Raw genomic sequence first — 15,873 nt, 5'->3', positions numbered from 1 at the left:
GTGAATGATGATGAGTGGGCGAAGCTCCGGAAGTAAACCTGGTAAACCATGAATCCTCCGTACATTTTGCCCACTCGATTTTATTGCAACGCTCCCCCTAGCGTATGTCGCCGCACTATATCGAACGATGACACGCGCCATATGTGGCATCATTCCTATTTTATAACACCTCGCATCTTTCATAATCAACTACACGTACCGCCGTCTAGTTTATAACATCTTGCATCTTTTGGATGGACGGACGGACGGACGGATGGATGGATGGATGGATGGATGGATGGATGGACGGACGGATGGATATGGCTGTACCCTTTAGATCGGGCGGTGGCTAGCGCAATACTTAAAACTGAACGAGAGGTGGCTACATACAGGGGACGCACAGCCCACGACTTAAGGAGCTTCGCTCCTAAAACGAAGTTAAATATTGCCTCTTAAAGTGATACTTGTTACCGCAACAAAATGCTAGTTGTGTTACTCAAGGTCACAAATGCACTAGTGTGTAGACAAAAGTACACTCTTACAATAAAATCTATTTTTATTATGTCATTAAAATTTATCTATCCCCATGGATGTGCGTGACCGTGCGTACGGGCGTGTGTGTGCTGATTTTCGTGTGTCTCTCTCTCTCTAAATAAAGAAACAGTTTTCACACTCTTACCTTTAAATTTAAAAACTCGAGGCAATTACACTATGAAACAGGGTAACCGGCGGCGCTGACGGCGCACTCCAGTCTATATTTTTGTCGCTGTTGTTCACAGGGACGTTATTCCTCCGGTGGTATCACAGTGCATGAGCGCCCCATACCTACTACGCACGACCATGTCAAATGTGGCAGCTTGAGCTAGTTCGTATGGCATGACGATAGTTATAGCGCGAGAACAGAACAACTACAAATAGACAAGAAGGACACGGAGGACACAAGGGCCAATTTCTAACTGAGTTTATTGTGCAGGGCTCGAAAACTTATAGAGGAGACTGCAAACCATGTGACAAAAACCATGTGGCACAAAGATCTATACATGAGTAAGGGAAAAAAACAACAAAAGCACAGAAAAAAGCAAAGAAAAGTCTATAACCAACGAAACAAAAAGGTAAAAGTAGTATATAATTATTTGCGCGCACCGAAACCTTCGAGGAACCTTAGTTCCTTCTCGGACAGAGACACGGAGGGCTTGCTAATGCATGACACCTGTTCGCGTGCCATCTGCGTGGCCTCGATGATGACTCGGGTGCGCTCATCCCTGTGCTTGTACAGCGTCACCGTGTCCTAGAAAAGGGGCACACAGTTGCACTCAGTGCAGTGCTGAGCAAGACCTTCGTGTCCTTCTTGTCTCTTTGTTCTCGCGCTATAACTATAGACCACGTCAACGATGGGTCTTCAACTGAACTGACGTGCCCAAACACATACCGCTGCACCAGGCTTTCGGCACCATACACATATCCGTTCTAAGCTTCGCAGTTGCAGTACTAAAGAAAACCCCGTGTTCAAGTCCCTTAAACGGGTATATAGCAATATATTTAATTTACGTATTTAACGCACATTTACATTGCATTCACCACTGTGCCGAATGTCACCTTTCACATCTGTATAAATATTGCGAGTGCTGTGGCCTTGTTTGCTTGTCGATGAAACTGTGCGAATTGCCATGCAACATTATGCCTCGTCATATTGCATTAGCATCACGCAGACAAAAACTGTACTCTGTGGTACACAGAACGCCAGGCTGCATCTCATCATCATCAGTACGATCTTATTGGCATCGTCACGTGCTTATCCTTATCTTTTTTTTTTTGCACAACGGCCTCCCACCGACTTTAATGCACAAAAGAGCGCAGTCTTGCACTCGTTGAAATATTTAGCACTTTTAGTCACCTGAGAAACTTTGCTATAAAATATATTACGGGGTAAAGTCGCTTACCCACCACGGCATGCTGCTCACAGCTCTTGCGGTCCCGCTGCGCATTGGATCACTGATATTTGCCGGACACTCCGCAGCGTAGCGGCCTGGTGAGCCAGTTCAGCTTCTTTACTGGCGGTGTTCGCCGTACGGATACCTGCACTGTCGACAGGAATGGTGTAACTCAGTTCCGCTGAATCACGCCGCGGAGATATAAGCGTCAGTAGTTTGCGCGCGTCTCTGTCGTCTGCAGACAGCGTGGGCTGTCCTATCTGTGATATGAATCTGCAGTGCCTGCTGCCGACGTATGTGACATCCCTAGGTCTTTTCAAAGCGTGTCACTGGTTAGAATTGCGAGGGAAGTTGCATTTCTTCTTTCTTTCTAGATGCGCTAGAACACCTTATCACCACCGGCGCCCCAAGACAGTGTCAATCAAGGGGCCCTTGCGATCATTGGCGAGCCGTCTGCCGATTTCGTGATGCGTCTGGTCGAACATTTGAGACAGTGGACTGCAGACAGCGCATGGATGCGTGAGCGCGATGCAGACGTTGCTTATTTCTATTCCCTCTTCTCGGTGGGAAGCATGCAGTTGAGAACCATTCTGTTGCCAACACACTTTCGTCACTGCTCGCGACACCGTACTCGAGAATCGGACTTTCGTCAAACCCGGACATGGCGCAGGAGGTCACCAAATATCCGAGTCGCATCATGGGACATCGGCGAAAGAGAGTGAGTGCGTTGTTCACGTAATAACGTGGACCACTTTTTTGTATTTCTAGTTTTGAGAGTGTGGACTGGGCGACACGCCATTCACACGTCCTCTTTGTTCATGTCACCTGTCGGTGTTACATCATACTGGATGTAGAAAACTGCCACAGTTCCTTATAGACGACAATGTTCCACTGTTAGAATTGAAATATATAAGTGCGACGGGCGGTCAATAAACACCCATATCTAATAAAGTGGCCGTGTAAGTATTTTACTGTACTTACTTACTGTAAGTAAAAACAAAGATTGGAAACAAAGTTACTTACTGTAAGTAAGTAACTTTGTTTCCAATCAACTGCGGTTCAAAGACCTGAAGGCAGCGTCTATAAATAGACGCTACCTTTAAGGTTTTTGGGGGTGGCAGCACCGCTTTTATTAAACGGCCGATTTTCGCTAACAATGGCCGCTATGGTAAAGGAGAAAATGAGTAGTGTGTGGACGTCCCCGTTTCATTCTGTTATTAAAAAACATAAGTCCCCTTATAGAGTTTCTTTGCAAAAGAGAACTCTGGCGCTGTGATCGTTCACTCACTACGGGAATGATGTTTTGTCAAATATTTGTGCAAGCGCCTTCAAATGCACTTGTGGTATTTTTCATTTTTGTATTTTGTTTCGAATTATAGAATGAATCATTGTGAACCTTGTAATCTGATTCGAACCTGTCAGCTTCAAAACACAAGGTGATGAAGGGGAAGTGCTAAACTTCGTCTTGTGACTCTAGCTGCAGGCTACATGGATCTAAAAGAACGTAGCTGAGACAAATCTTAGTAGTATAGACACCATTCATACGTTCGGAGCCACCACGATCAGGTGCCAAAGCGACCACTACAGCAGATTTGGCAGGATACGGAAGCAGACCATGCAAGTGGTGGCAATTAAGCCACTGTGCCATGCCTAGGTGCTTCGCTTGAGGCGTATTCATTCCCGTTTGCTTTCAAAAGACGGTAAATTCTTAGCAGCTGTTAGAGAACCATAGCGTTAGCGCTTGTGCGTTAGTGCTTGTGCGTTAGTGCTTTGTTTCGCCAGACTTCGTGCACCCTAAGCCGAACGCGGCGACATCAAATTTTTGGCGGAAGCAACGGAAGTGAGAAGCCCGTTGAGCAAAACTTCACACGCGTAGTGCGGGCCACTCCCTTCACAAAACGGTCAAAATTTGGCACCCTCTTGGTAACGCAGCGGCCAACTCGGCGACAGCTTGAAACAGCCGACAGGAGCAACTGCATTGTCATGGCCGCTGCAGGGGAGTTATCGTGGAGCCATATATTGTGCTATGTTATTCTTATTGTCCGACACTCACGGCAAGCTGATCGTGTTGATAACGAGGGCGAACCGTCACTCTGACCACTGGCCAAGCGCGAAGAGTACGAAAAGCATTGACTTCGAAAAATGCTTCGTTCCGCAATTGCTCCACTATGTGAGTGGCTGAGAATCATATTTTCCTAAAATTAACTAGAGGGGACACTGGCGTTGCGGTCGTTCAGCGACCATGGGAATTACGGGTATGACATGGATTTGCCTGGTTTTCGTGTTTGCGGGCGATGAACGGACTTGTGGCTGCGTTTATTGCTGTGTTTTGGTTTCGTTTCGAAGGATAGAACGAACTGTTTTTCACTTTGTGACCAAATTTGAAGTGGTAAGCCTAAGCGATTAAGGTGATGAAGCGTAACTGCCCAAGCGATTAAGGTGATGAAGCGTAACTGCCCAACATTTACCGATTGTTTTTTCGGGAGAAAGCAGCTTCAAGCCACGGAAAGACCGAACAAACGTAAAGTACAAAGACCAGGCAAATTCATGTCATACCCACAATTCCCATGCTCGCTGAAGCGCTATGCGTTGTAGCTCCCATAGACACTAGCGCCAAAGTTCCCTCTAGCGTATATTTAGAAAACTCTATGCGGAGAACATCCTTCCAAATCTTCGCTTGATGCTGCTAGAGGCGCCTGTATGAGTTACGTCTGCACGGAGCCTATACCGCTCATTCCCACGCTGGATGAAGCGCCATTCATTGCAGCCCCATAGACACCAGCGCCAGGTTTCCCTGAAGTGATATATTACGCAACTGTGGCTTTGCCTCATTATGGTGGGGGGAAACGCGACTGACTCAATTTCGGTTTTTTTTTTTTTTGCCTGCTACGTTGGGTGCCAAGTCTGCCCTACACGTTTACACTGTCATACGTGTTTCATCAACGTGTAATGTGCAGCGTAATGGCCAAGGAGGTTTCTGACAATAACGACGAACTCATACTATACTGAAGAACTGCTTTGTTCTGTTTTTTATTCACTGGAATGCGGGAACACACGACGTTGCGTCGTGCTACAATCATTCGCGCGCGTAATGCTTCATTCCTTGATAAATTTGGCCTAATTTGGACCCAACGTATTGGCAAGTTTCGTGGAAGGAGTAAGTTAAAAGCAGTGGGCAACAGTGTTGGGTATACGTCGGACCAGCTCTGCAGGGTCCGCTGAACATTCAACTAATGTGGCTTACAGAACAGACCGCTGGCGACTAGCACTTGCAGCGCTTGCGTACGAAAGCTCCAGAAGCGACGGTTTCTTGTTTCAGGGGCAAAGCTCCTTACGCCGTAGGTCGTACGCCTCATGTCGTTATTGTAGTAGCCAGTTTTGAAAGTCAATAAATTGCAATGCATGTCATTAAAAACGGTGTCACAGCATATCAACGGATTGAATGATGATGAGCGGGGCGAAACGTCCATCCATGCGTCCGTCCGTCCACCCGCTTCGCCCCACTCGTCATCAATCACCTCGTGAATATTCTGTGATTATTTTCCTTTGTTTTTTTTTTCACTTGGTGACCACGCGATTGGTAGGCACATTGCCTTCTGCGAACACGAACTGCAGCAGCGATTCACAATGCATTTTGCCGCTGCTGGTGCCGACGGGCCCGGCTAAACCATGGTGCATTCCTGTCGATCGGCTCGTATGCGAGACGGCATGGGTTCTATTCCCTCGCCGGTGGCTTCAAAGTGCCCTGAACAGAGCTCGTTAGGTCGGTGGCATCAGGATGCTATAGCGAAAGCAAAGAGGAAGGGGTCTTTGTTAGCCCCAATCGTATGATGTGAACAGAAAAATGAAACCGAAGGCCACGTAGGAGTTATTTTTAGTCTAGAATTGATGTAACTATAGGGCTAATTGAAATGGATGAACGAAAGAACTTGTCGCTGGCAGCATACCAACCCTTTTCTCGTCACTTTAATTGACACCCGTGTTGCGTAACTGCAACACACATCTATTTTAGGGCGCTTTATAAACTGCCAATACCGATGCACTTGCGCCTTTGGGCTGTGTGGATGGTTTTGGTCGCAAACAGTGTCGGTAACGATGCATTCTGTTCTTTCAGTGTACCGAAGACAATTTGAAAATTACCCCCTAGTTTTCTCCTTCGTTGATATTTCTTTCACCGTGAAAGTATACACTGCATTCTCTTTACTATGGCCACTTCAGAAAAGCTTCCTTCGAACAAATTCAGCGCAATCACGCACAAGACCGCTTCATCATGTCAAACGCTAGCCTAGGAGAAAATCGTTCCGCGTAGACGTTGTCCTACTTGGGTGACTATACCTGCTGTAGTTGTTCGAAAGGTAAAGCATTGTGGAAGATGCGTATATGTTTTACTACGAACGCACCGGAGGAAGCGCATGGGAAAAGAATGATCGGCTGTCAAGATTGGTTGCTCATTGCATGCGCCTTAAACAAAAGTCACTTTTTTGACATTATACGGAAGTGCGGCGTTGACACGGGGACACGAAGAAGCATCTCATCCCGTGAACTCATATTTTACTGCACGTTAAAGATCCCAGGTGGTCGAAGTTTCCAGAGCCCTCCACTATGGCGTCTCTCATAATTATATGGCTGTTTGGGACGTTAAACGCCACATTTCAATCAAGAAGCATCTCATCTTATACGTACCGTACTAACGAAAATGGAGAGAAGTGCATCAGATAGTTCTCTGTTTTCTTAAGAAATAACGTACTTATATTCCTGAATGCAACCCACATGTGATAAATATATTGTGCTACCTCTCGTTTGTTTTTCTTTTGCTCGCCATTAATTTTCTTTGCACATGTGGGTACATATGTTTACGAAGCACGGTCCATGCATGCTTTCGTGCTTTTAGTATTGTATTGTGCGCTAGGCAATTCAATTTATTATGAATAAAGACCTATTGTACAGCTACCCGTTCTGTTAACATGTCACGCTGCCTAGCTCGAGGGCAACGGTACGATTCCCACGGCGGCCACATTTTGACGGAGAAAGGGGCTGAGAGTCGGCCAAGAACACCGGTGTTAATGGATATCTATAGACATTGGCAAACCCCACATCCTCGAGGTTTATTCTAAGCCTGCTCACTCGCCTCATAGCCATATGACGGCTTTCCCGCATAAACAACTAAAAAAAAAACAAGAAAAAGATACTGAGGCTACGAAAGTGCACATACGTGAGTAACTATACAAAATCCTGTTTCTGTACATCATAATTCTTCACGGTATAGTTGCGCTCTTCACATGCTTCATGGCCCACAAACGAATGTTTCAGAAGGCAGACATAACAACAGCTCACGTTAACTTCTGACAGAAGGGTCACGTGATTACATTTGGCCCTTAATGCCCCCGCCATTTGTGGCTAAACTGTGTTCAGTCGTGTATAGCGAAGGTATAGTTTTACTTTTCAATGCGCTAGTGACTAAATAGGGAAGCTCAGAAAGCCTTTCGTTGAAGAAAGGCTGGACAACATTTCACCATGCATGCACTCTACAGCATTATTCGTAGTTCAAAAAAAAAAAAAAACATTAAATAGCCGTTGAAAGGGCTCCAACGTTCCTGAACGAACAGCTCACTAAAAGCGTTCGCAGTGAACAGTACTTAAAAAAGGCACTTTTCAAGGCATTGTGTAATATGTTCTTGAAGGAGCAATTAACTCGTGTTTTGTTAGCTAGGGTTTTTAAGAAGGCTTAATAAAAACAACGTCGTGTTCCTATAGAAAACGTTTCATAACTTTGAAATCAGATATTGAAAGTCGGCAGCTGCATGAAGAAATAACTTAACCCTGTTTATGGCTTACTAAGTACGATGAGCCTCACTTGCTTGTTTGTCATTTTCATCTATGTAATAGGTACTTTTCACATAATGTCATGTGAATCACTTGATACCGTCCCCACAGAGCCATACAAAGATGGCTACCTGGAGATGAAGGCTTCATTAGTGTGGATATAATGAGAGAAAGTAAGACTATACCGGCGATAAGCTTGTGTTTCGGCCGCTTATTTTTAGTGATAATGGCGTAATGGCATGACTGAAAGTTTGCTGTAAAGCTCTACATTTACTTTTAAGATTTTAGATGACACGTTTGTGGGAAGACATAGCCACTGTATACATAACTAACCGATCATGAACTAACTTGGATGCAGCTATACTAGTTTCATGTGTTCTTTTTGACCGAAATGACACGTGGCGCCTTAAAATTTCGAAAAGAAGGTTGAAGGGAATATTTTGAAAAGATGACGGATAAAGATTGACTGCATCTGCGTGTAGTAAGCCATCCAAACATACTGGCTCTATGCATATCCAAGCATGAGCCACAATTGTCGTGCGTCAGTATTGTAAACCAACTTTCCTCAGAAAATCGTGTGTCGCCCCGAATGCATAAGCAAGTTGGCTGCTACTGTATATGAGAAGGGAAAGAAAAACTGTAGGTCAGGGAGGTTAGTCACTTCTCAGTCCGGTTGGCTACCCTCTGCTGGGGAACGCGGTAATGAGAATAAAAAATGGTAGATGAGAGTCGTTACAAAAAAAAAGAGAGAAAATAGAAATATAATACATTAAACAGCACTTCCCGTCTTTGACGTTAGTTGTCTTTAAGAAACGCAAGAACACCCTCAAAGCTTTGAGTGTTGAGGGTGGTTTCGGCCAGAGTTTCAACAGCTTTTCCTCCGACAATGCTTGATTGCAAGTTGCGCAACAACTGACGGTGTTCCTTACGCATTTGGCTCGTGTGTCTCCGAAGCGAAAGCCATCTTACTTTTATTCTCTCTCGGTGTATTGATCTATCTTCACTTTATTCCTCCATAAACAAGTGTTCTTGGGGCGAAGCTTCTAAAGCCGTGGGTTTGTCCATGCATGTCTGTGTCTGGTTCGTAACCACCTAGTTGTATGACTCACTCAGCAGGTGGCACTAGTGTGCGTGACAGACAGACAGACGGACGGACGGACGCACAGACGGACAGCTGTATGGACGCGTGGAAGGACGGACGGATAGACAGACGCATGCTTCACCCCCTCATCATTATTCACTCCGTGGATATGTGTCACCTAAAGCTTGTTCAACATGGCTGTGGTCACGTGTTTATAATATATTCAGGCATATTAGGTGGCGACCGCGAAATACTTAGGTGGTAGACTGCAGCAGGACAGCAGCTTCTCGTCTTTGGTGATATTAGAAGGGAATTCTTTATTTCATGTGCAGTTATTACGATGAATAAAACACGCAACGGCGAGGCATTTGTCAGTTTGCAGCGTACATACGTATTTTAATTTGCACCACTAGCAGATTATATGCCTGCATACTTCTCTCCGTCCTCATAAAGTTGTCCACGGGTTATCGCAGCTATCAGCAGTAACTTAAGATGTTCTCAAAAAGTTATTTGAGCTGTATCGTTCGCAATACCGAGAATTTCTCGGCATCTCAACGAACGCTTCGTTGGAAAAGAAACGAAACCTTTTACATTTGCAATATCATCTGTTGGTACACATATGACGTCTTCATCATAGTAGTGTCTTGCAATAGGTGGGATTCTGTGCTGCGACAGCATTAAATTGTCATCATAAAAAATGCCCATATTCCCGCATATTTCACCACATAGTGTGGTTGAATATATATAGTAGCTTGCGAAAATTCTCGAATGAAGCGTAATTCTAACTTTTTTCCTAACTCCCTTCATGTTTTGCCGGGTCACAAATCGGGTGCATGTATGCGTGGTCTCCCTGTCCTATACAAAGTACTTGATGTGATACAGAACACTTCTGCAACCCCAATGGTGCTTCAATTCTAGGGATAAGTATGTCGTTCCCTACAATAGACGTTCACAAATAGAACTATAAATAAAGCTATGAATTGAGTTTCATCTTCAATTATTGCATCTGTGCAGACACTTTTGATTCCTTTTCGCATTATGTGTCAAGCATCAATGTGAATTATAAATAAAAAATGGCCCCGTATCTGCATGTTACACTGCAAATGTCGTCGAAAGACGATAGTCTTGCGCCCGGAGAGAGTGAACAAAACGTTTATTTAATGTTCTGCACAAGAAAATCGGTGAATTTTATTTTGGAGGCGTTGCGTTAGAGTGCCTTGAGCGTGCAGCGGAGGCGAACGAGCGCATCAAGTCACGTCACACGTAATACATGAGCGCTATCTGGCAGTTTTCGTGCAAGCGTTGCATGGTCAGCGCCACGTGATGAACGCTACGGTTTTTAGAATTACTTATGTATGCCTTTCCTAAAAGAGACACACATACAGAATATTTACGTGTTATTATGGTGCCTCAGATAAGCGCAATAATTGCTTTTTAATTGACAATCGCACAAGTATGAACGCTGAATCTTGAGCAATATTGGTGGGCGCTGCGGATGGGGTCGGCCAGTGGTAGTGTCGTTTGGCCACTTTGGTGCCATTTAGGGTACTGTTAAGGGCGGACAAAGACACAAATATACAGACATACAGAGAGACAGATAGACAGACAGACAGACAGACAGACAGACAGACAGACAGACAGACAGACAGACAGACAGACAGACAGACAGACAGACAGACAGACAGACAGACAGACAGATCAAAATTTTTGCGTCGAAGGTCCCCAAAAAGACTATCGTCTTTGATAATCACTCTGCACGAACTCGAAGCATTTAATGACAATGCCACGAACCGGTCGCGCCCTTCTTAGGGACGCAAGTGGCCTTATTCGGGCTAATGAATGGTACTTACACGCACAGGCATATCCCTCACCTGATATGACTGATTGTTTACCAATACAAGCCCGCCATCTAGCCCTAACAAAATGCTACAGACAAGCACGCCATTAACTTTCTTTGTCATTTATTTTGCGTGAAGCTTCCCTATTTGTTTTGTGCAAGTAAATGTTCGCGAAGTTAAGCAAATACGTGCAGGTCATTGTTTGGCTCGGCCTCGGAGTACACGTTTGCGGCGACAAGCACCATTCTCTCTTTAACTTGTGTGCGTGTGTGTGTGCTCGCTGCACTGCAATTGCGAATACCCTAGGTGCCCTGTCGCTTCTAATTGATCCCGTGGCGATGGCTGATGACAGCGAGTCGAGGACTGTTGAAGGCACCCCAGCAAAATACGAAAGTGACAGATAAAAAGGACAAACGTTCGCCCAATACTTGATGCCATGTTTACCCCGAATTCGCCACACACATCATCTTATTGATTTCTCCCTAATGAACCCGACCACCAATACTAGGAAGAGTGCCGCTCAAGCCTTTTAAATAAAATGAACAGCCAAGAAATTACCTGAATTTCGTTCAAACAATGTCCTTATGTTTAACTAAATATAGTAGGTGTCGCAACTAACAACAAGTGTTTCACTGGGCTGAAATATTAACTCGCTTTTTCCTTATCTCAGTCAACGTGAGAAATCCGGCTCAGCTCAAATAGCTTTTTGCTATTATTTTTATAAGGGCATGGGTGCGAACGTTTCATATTTTACTTTGCTGCTCTGGTATTGAACACAAATGCAATGTTTCCGGTGTTCTATGGGCCTCACTGTATCCTTGTCTTTGTTAGGCACGTCAAAAAATGCAATCTTGTATTTTCCAGCTAGTCATGGAAACAGATGCATCGCAAAACCAATGACTTGTACACCCACAATATGATTGGTTTCAGAGCTGTCCTCTCGACACAGTATGCCACGAAGCTGATAAAACATCAGATCATCGATCAGAGCACAAGAGATACCAGAGCAATCCTTGGATTAGACCTGGAGAAGGCGTTCGACAACGTTTCTCACGAATTCATTATCCGGTCTGTTGCCAGCCTAGGGCCAGGGAAGAGGGTCTACGACTTCGTGAGATCCTTTCTTTGCCAGAGAACTACCAAGTTCAAGATCAAAGGGTACTTCTCAAGAGAGATCTACCTCGGTTCACGCGGCACGCCTCAGGGATCAGTTATTTCACCAATACTATTTACCATCGGGATGATCGGGCTCTCCAAGGAACTCGCGAAGGTTCAAGGAATCAATCATACTGTAACGGGGAGTATTTATTAAGTGAACGACGGGTGGGCTAACACTGCACACAGTATGCAAGGATGCAGGACAAGAGAGCAGTTAAGACACGGCCCCACGACAACATCGTCGTCTTGATTCCTTTTGCGTCATTTCTGCACCCGTGCCTGAGGTACCTTTCTATACCCGTGACATTACCCCGGGCGGCAAAGCACCGTCCCGGTGCCTGCTGTTATTAGACGGATGGGTCAGTGTGATAGGGCTGCAGGTGAGACACATGCACAATGTCACTTCTGATTGTAACAGTGGGGTTCGTAGTAGGAGAAGTTTCATAGGTGACAGGTGTGACTTGGCGCAGAACTTGGTAAGGTGCAACGTACTGCGGTAAAGGTTTCTCGCACAGGCCGACACGGCGAGATACGAGAGAGCACGAGAGAGTAGACAGCAGTTTCATGATGGGACCAGTTCTAGGCGAAGGTTACGAATGGAAGGGCAGTGTCCCAATTGGTGTGGTCGTCAGAAACATACATAGCAAGCATGTTCGTGAGTGTGTGGTTGAGGCATTCAGTAAGTCCGTTAGTCTGAGGATGGTAAGAAGACGTAAAGTTGTGCCGTGTAGCACAGGATTTAAGGAGGTCGTCAACCACATGAGACAGGAAGCAGCGACCACGGTCCGTGAGTTGGTGAGAAGGAGCGCCATGCTGAAGGATGATGTCATTGAGTAGGAAATTTGCGACGTCCGTTGAGCAGCTAGTCGGTAGCGCTCGAGTAATTGCATACCGGGTGGCATAATCCGTAGCTACTGCTATCCATTTGTTTCCCGTTGCCGATGTTCGGAAGGGACCCAACAAATCAAAACCCACACGATGAAACGGCTCGGCTAGGACTTCAATAGGTTCAAGGTGACCAGTTGGGAGAGACGTAGGCTTCTTCCGACGCTGGCACAGGTCGCACGCTGCAATGTAGCAGCGAACGGAACGATAAAGGCCCTTCCAGAATACCCGTCGGCTGATGCGGTCATAGGTTCTGGGGACACCTTAATGTCCGGCAGTAGGAACGTTGTGAGGTTCTTGCATGATGTCCATGCCCAGATAACGTGGGACGACGGGCAAAAGTTCCGCGCCGTCGGATTGTAAGTTGCGGCTGTACAAAACGTCGTCTTGAAGAAAAAATAGGCTCAGTGAAGGGTCTTTATGGCAGGATTTAAGACGGTCAATCATCAATAGCAGCGATGGATCTCTACGTTGTTCGTCGGCTATTTGCAGAAAATCTGTTATGACTAGGATGTTGGCATCAGCTTCCAACTCAGAGGAGTCAGGTGGATCAAGAAGGTGTCGAGATAAGCAGTCGGCATCGCTGTGAAGCTTGCCAAACTTGTACATTACAGAGAAGGTGTACTCCTGCAATCACAATGCCCATCGCCCGAATCTTCCTGTAGGATCCTAAAGGGTTGACAGCCAGCAGAGCGCATGGTGGTCTGTGATGACTGCGAACGTGTGTCTATAAAGGTACAGACGAAATTTCGCGATAGCCCAGATGAGAGCCAGGTACTCTCGCTCAGTAATTGAATAGGTCTTTCCGACTGAGAAAGTAGGCGGATAGCGTACGCTATGACATGGTTTGTGCCGTTCTGCATTTGTGCGAGTATTGCCCCTATGCCATGGCCACTTGCGTCGGTGCGTAGCTTCGTTCGAGCGGCTGGGTCAAAATGAGCCAACACAGGTGGTGATGTGAGCGCAGAAATCAACGACGCAAAGGAATGTTCTTGGTCTTCACGCCAGGAAAAAGCCATGTTCTTTTCGAGGAGATCTGTGAGTGGCCGAGCTATTTCCGCGAAGTTGCTGACAAAACGGCGGAAATATGAACAGAGCCCCAAAAAGCTGCGGACTTCTTGCGTGGAACGGGGGACCAGTAACTTGCGCACCGCGCGGACTTTATCAAGGTCGGGTCGTACACCAGCAGCGTCAACAAGGTGTCCAAGTAGCTTTATCTGACGGTGCCCAAAGGTGCACTTAGACGCGTTAAGCTGCAGGCTAGCACAGTGAAAAACGTCAAAGATGGCCGACAGATGTGGAAGATGGCTTTCGAAGGTTGGTGAGAAAATGATGACATCTTCTAGATAGCAGAGGCACGTCGACCATTTAAAACCACGTAGGAGGGAGTCCATCATGCATTATAAAGTTGCTGGCGCATTGCACAACCCAAAAGGCATGACTTTAAATTGATAAAGACCGTCGGATGTTATGATTGCCGTCTTCTCGCGGTCGCAGTCATCGGCTAAAATTGGCCAATATCCAGATCGTAGGTCCAGGGAAGAGAAATACTTGGCACCATGAAGGCAGTCAAGCGAATCATCAACTCGAGGTAGAGAATAGACATTTTTCTTGGTTATTCGATTGAGATGGCGATAGTCGATGCAGAACTGCCAGGTGTTGTCCTTCTTTGTAACAAGCACAACAGGTGATGCCCAAGGACTGGTTGAAAGCTCTATGACGTCTTTGTCGAGCTTTTTCCTACCTCCTTCTGGATTATTTGGCGCTCTGAATGATACACACGGTAAGGACGCTTATGAAGGGGACTTGCGTCGCCAGTGTCGATACGGTGGGCTTCGACGCTCGTGCGGCCCAAGGAACGGTCGTCGATATCAAAAATGTCTAGGTAAGAAAATAGAAGACCACGGAGCGCTTCAACTTAGAACGGTGACAGGTCGTTTGATATCATTTTGTCTAGGAAAGCTTTATTATGTGCGGCTGCGACAGGTTCGGCTACGGTCTTCATGTCAGGAGTGAGAGATGAAATTGTACATTGCTCCAGAGTGGAGAGTTCTGCCAAGGCAATACCTTGAGGAATGACCTGGGTCGTACGGAGAAGTTGAGGACAGGGAGAGCGTTTTGTTGTCGCTAGTCCTCACTATACTATGAGGAAGTATGATGTTCCGGGAAAGGGTCAGGTCAATGAGCGGAGCAGCCAAGTAGTCGCCATCAGGAACAGGTGGTAACGGTGACATAGAAAGATACACAGCGGCCTGAGGCGGTAATCGTAGATACTCCACGCACCGTAGCCGTGTGCGAGCTGCAGGAGGGACATCAGAGTACAAAGACAACTCGAGCTGTAAAGTGCCGGTTGAACAATCGATGAGGGCTGAATGCGCGGTCAAGAAGTCAATGCCAAGAATCACGTCGTGTGGGCAAGCGTCTAGAACAGCGAAGAGGACTGAAGTGTGAAGGTCGGCAACAGTGACGCAGACAGTGCACATACCAAGAACTGACGTTCGGCTGCCGTCGGCTACTCGCACAGTCAAAGACAAGGCAGGGATAAGAATTTTTTTCAGGCGGGATCAAAGACGTGAGCTCATAACGGATATATGGGCTCCAGTGTCTATTAGAGCTGTAATGGCCAGGCCATCGATAATAACACCAAGTAAATTTCGTCTGGAATCAGTGGTCGGTAGAAGTTTTTCGGTCCGAGTTGTCAATGCAGCACCACCTCCAGGAGCTGCATCTGTTAGTTTCCCGAGAACTGCCCAGAATATGCCGGGGGATGGTGAGCGATGGTGTTGATAGGAGTTGGGCTGGCGACGCTGAGGCGACGGCGAGCGGCTGGACCGTATTCCCTGGGTGACGACATAGGCGTAGGATGGTTCGGAGCGTAGCGTAGAACGGCTACCTGGCAGGTCCTGAAGATGGTCATCGGCAAAACAAGGTGGCGAATACTGCCCCCGATCCTGTCGGTGGTCGTCTAGAAAATGTTGCCGGAAAGGCCATCTGTTGCGGCAGTGGCGGGAAATGTGGCCAACGCGATGGCAAGAGAAGCATATAGGTCGATCATTTTGTGTGCGCCACTCAGATGGATTTTGGTAGCGCGATGAGAACCACGGGACCGACGCGGCAGCAGCAACAAGTGGGGCGGTGTGGTAGCGAGTGTTAGGATTTATGCGCTGCCGTATGTAAC

General features: G+C 46.4%; 1 long non-coding RNA gene across 1 annotated transcript in view; it reads left to right on the top strand.

Annotated features, from left to right (window-relative positions):
- Window positions 1–2,409: 2,409 nt before the first annotated feature.
- The window catches only part of LOC142813889 (uncharacterized), a 166,147-nt gene continuing 152,683 nt past the window's right edge, over window positions 2,410–15,873 (top strand). The window contains exon 1 of the long non-coding RNA XR_012894717.1: window positions 2,410–2,628. This is a non-coding gene — a long non-coding RNA (uncharacterized LOC142813889). The remainder of the gene's footprint in view (window positions 2,629–15,873) is intronic.

Source organism: Rhipicephalus microplus, chromosome 4 (assembly GCF_043290135.1).
Source record: "Rhipicephalus microplus isolate Deutch F79 chromosome 4, USDA_Rmic, whole genome shotgun sequence".
Lineage (NCBI taxonomy): Eukaryota > Metazoa > Arthropoda > Arachnida > Ixodida > Ixodidae > Rhipicephalus > Rhipicephalus microplus.
This window is presented reverse-complemented; position numbering and strand designations above follow the sequence as displayed.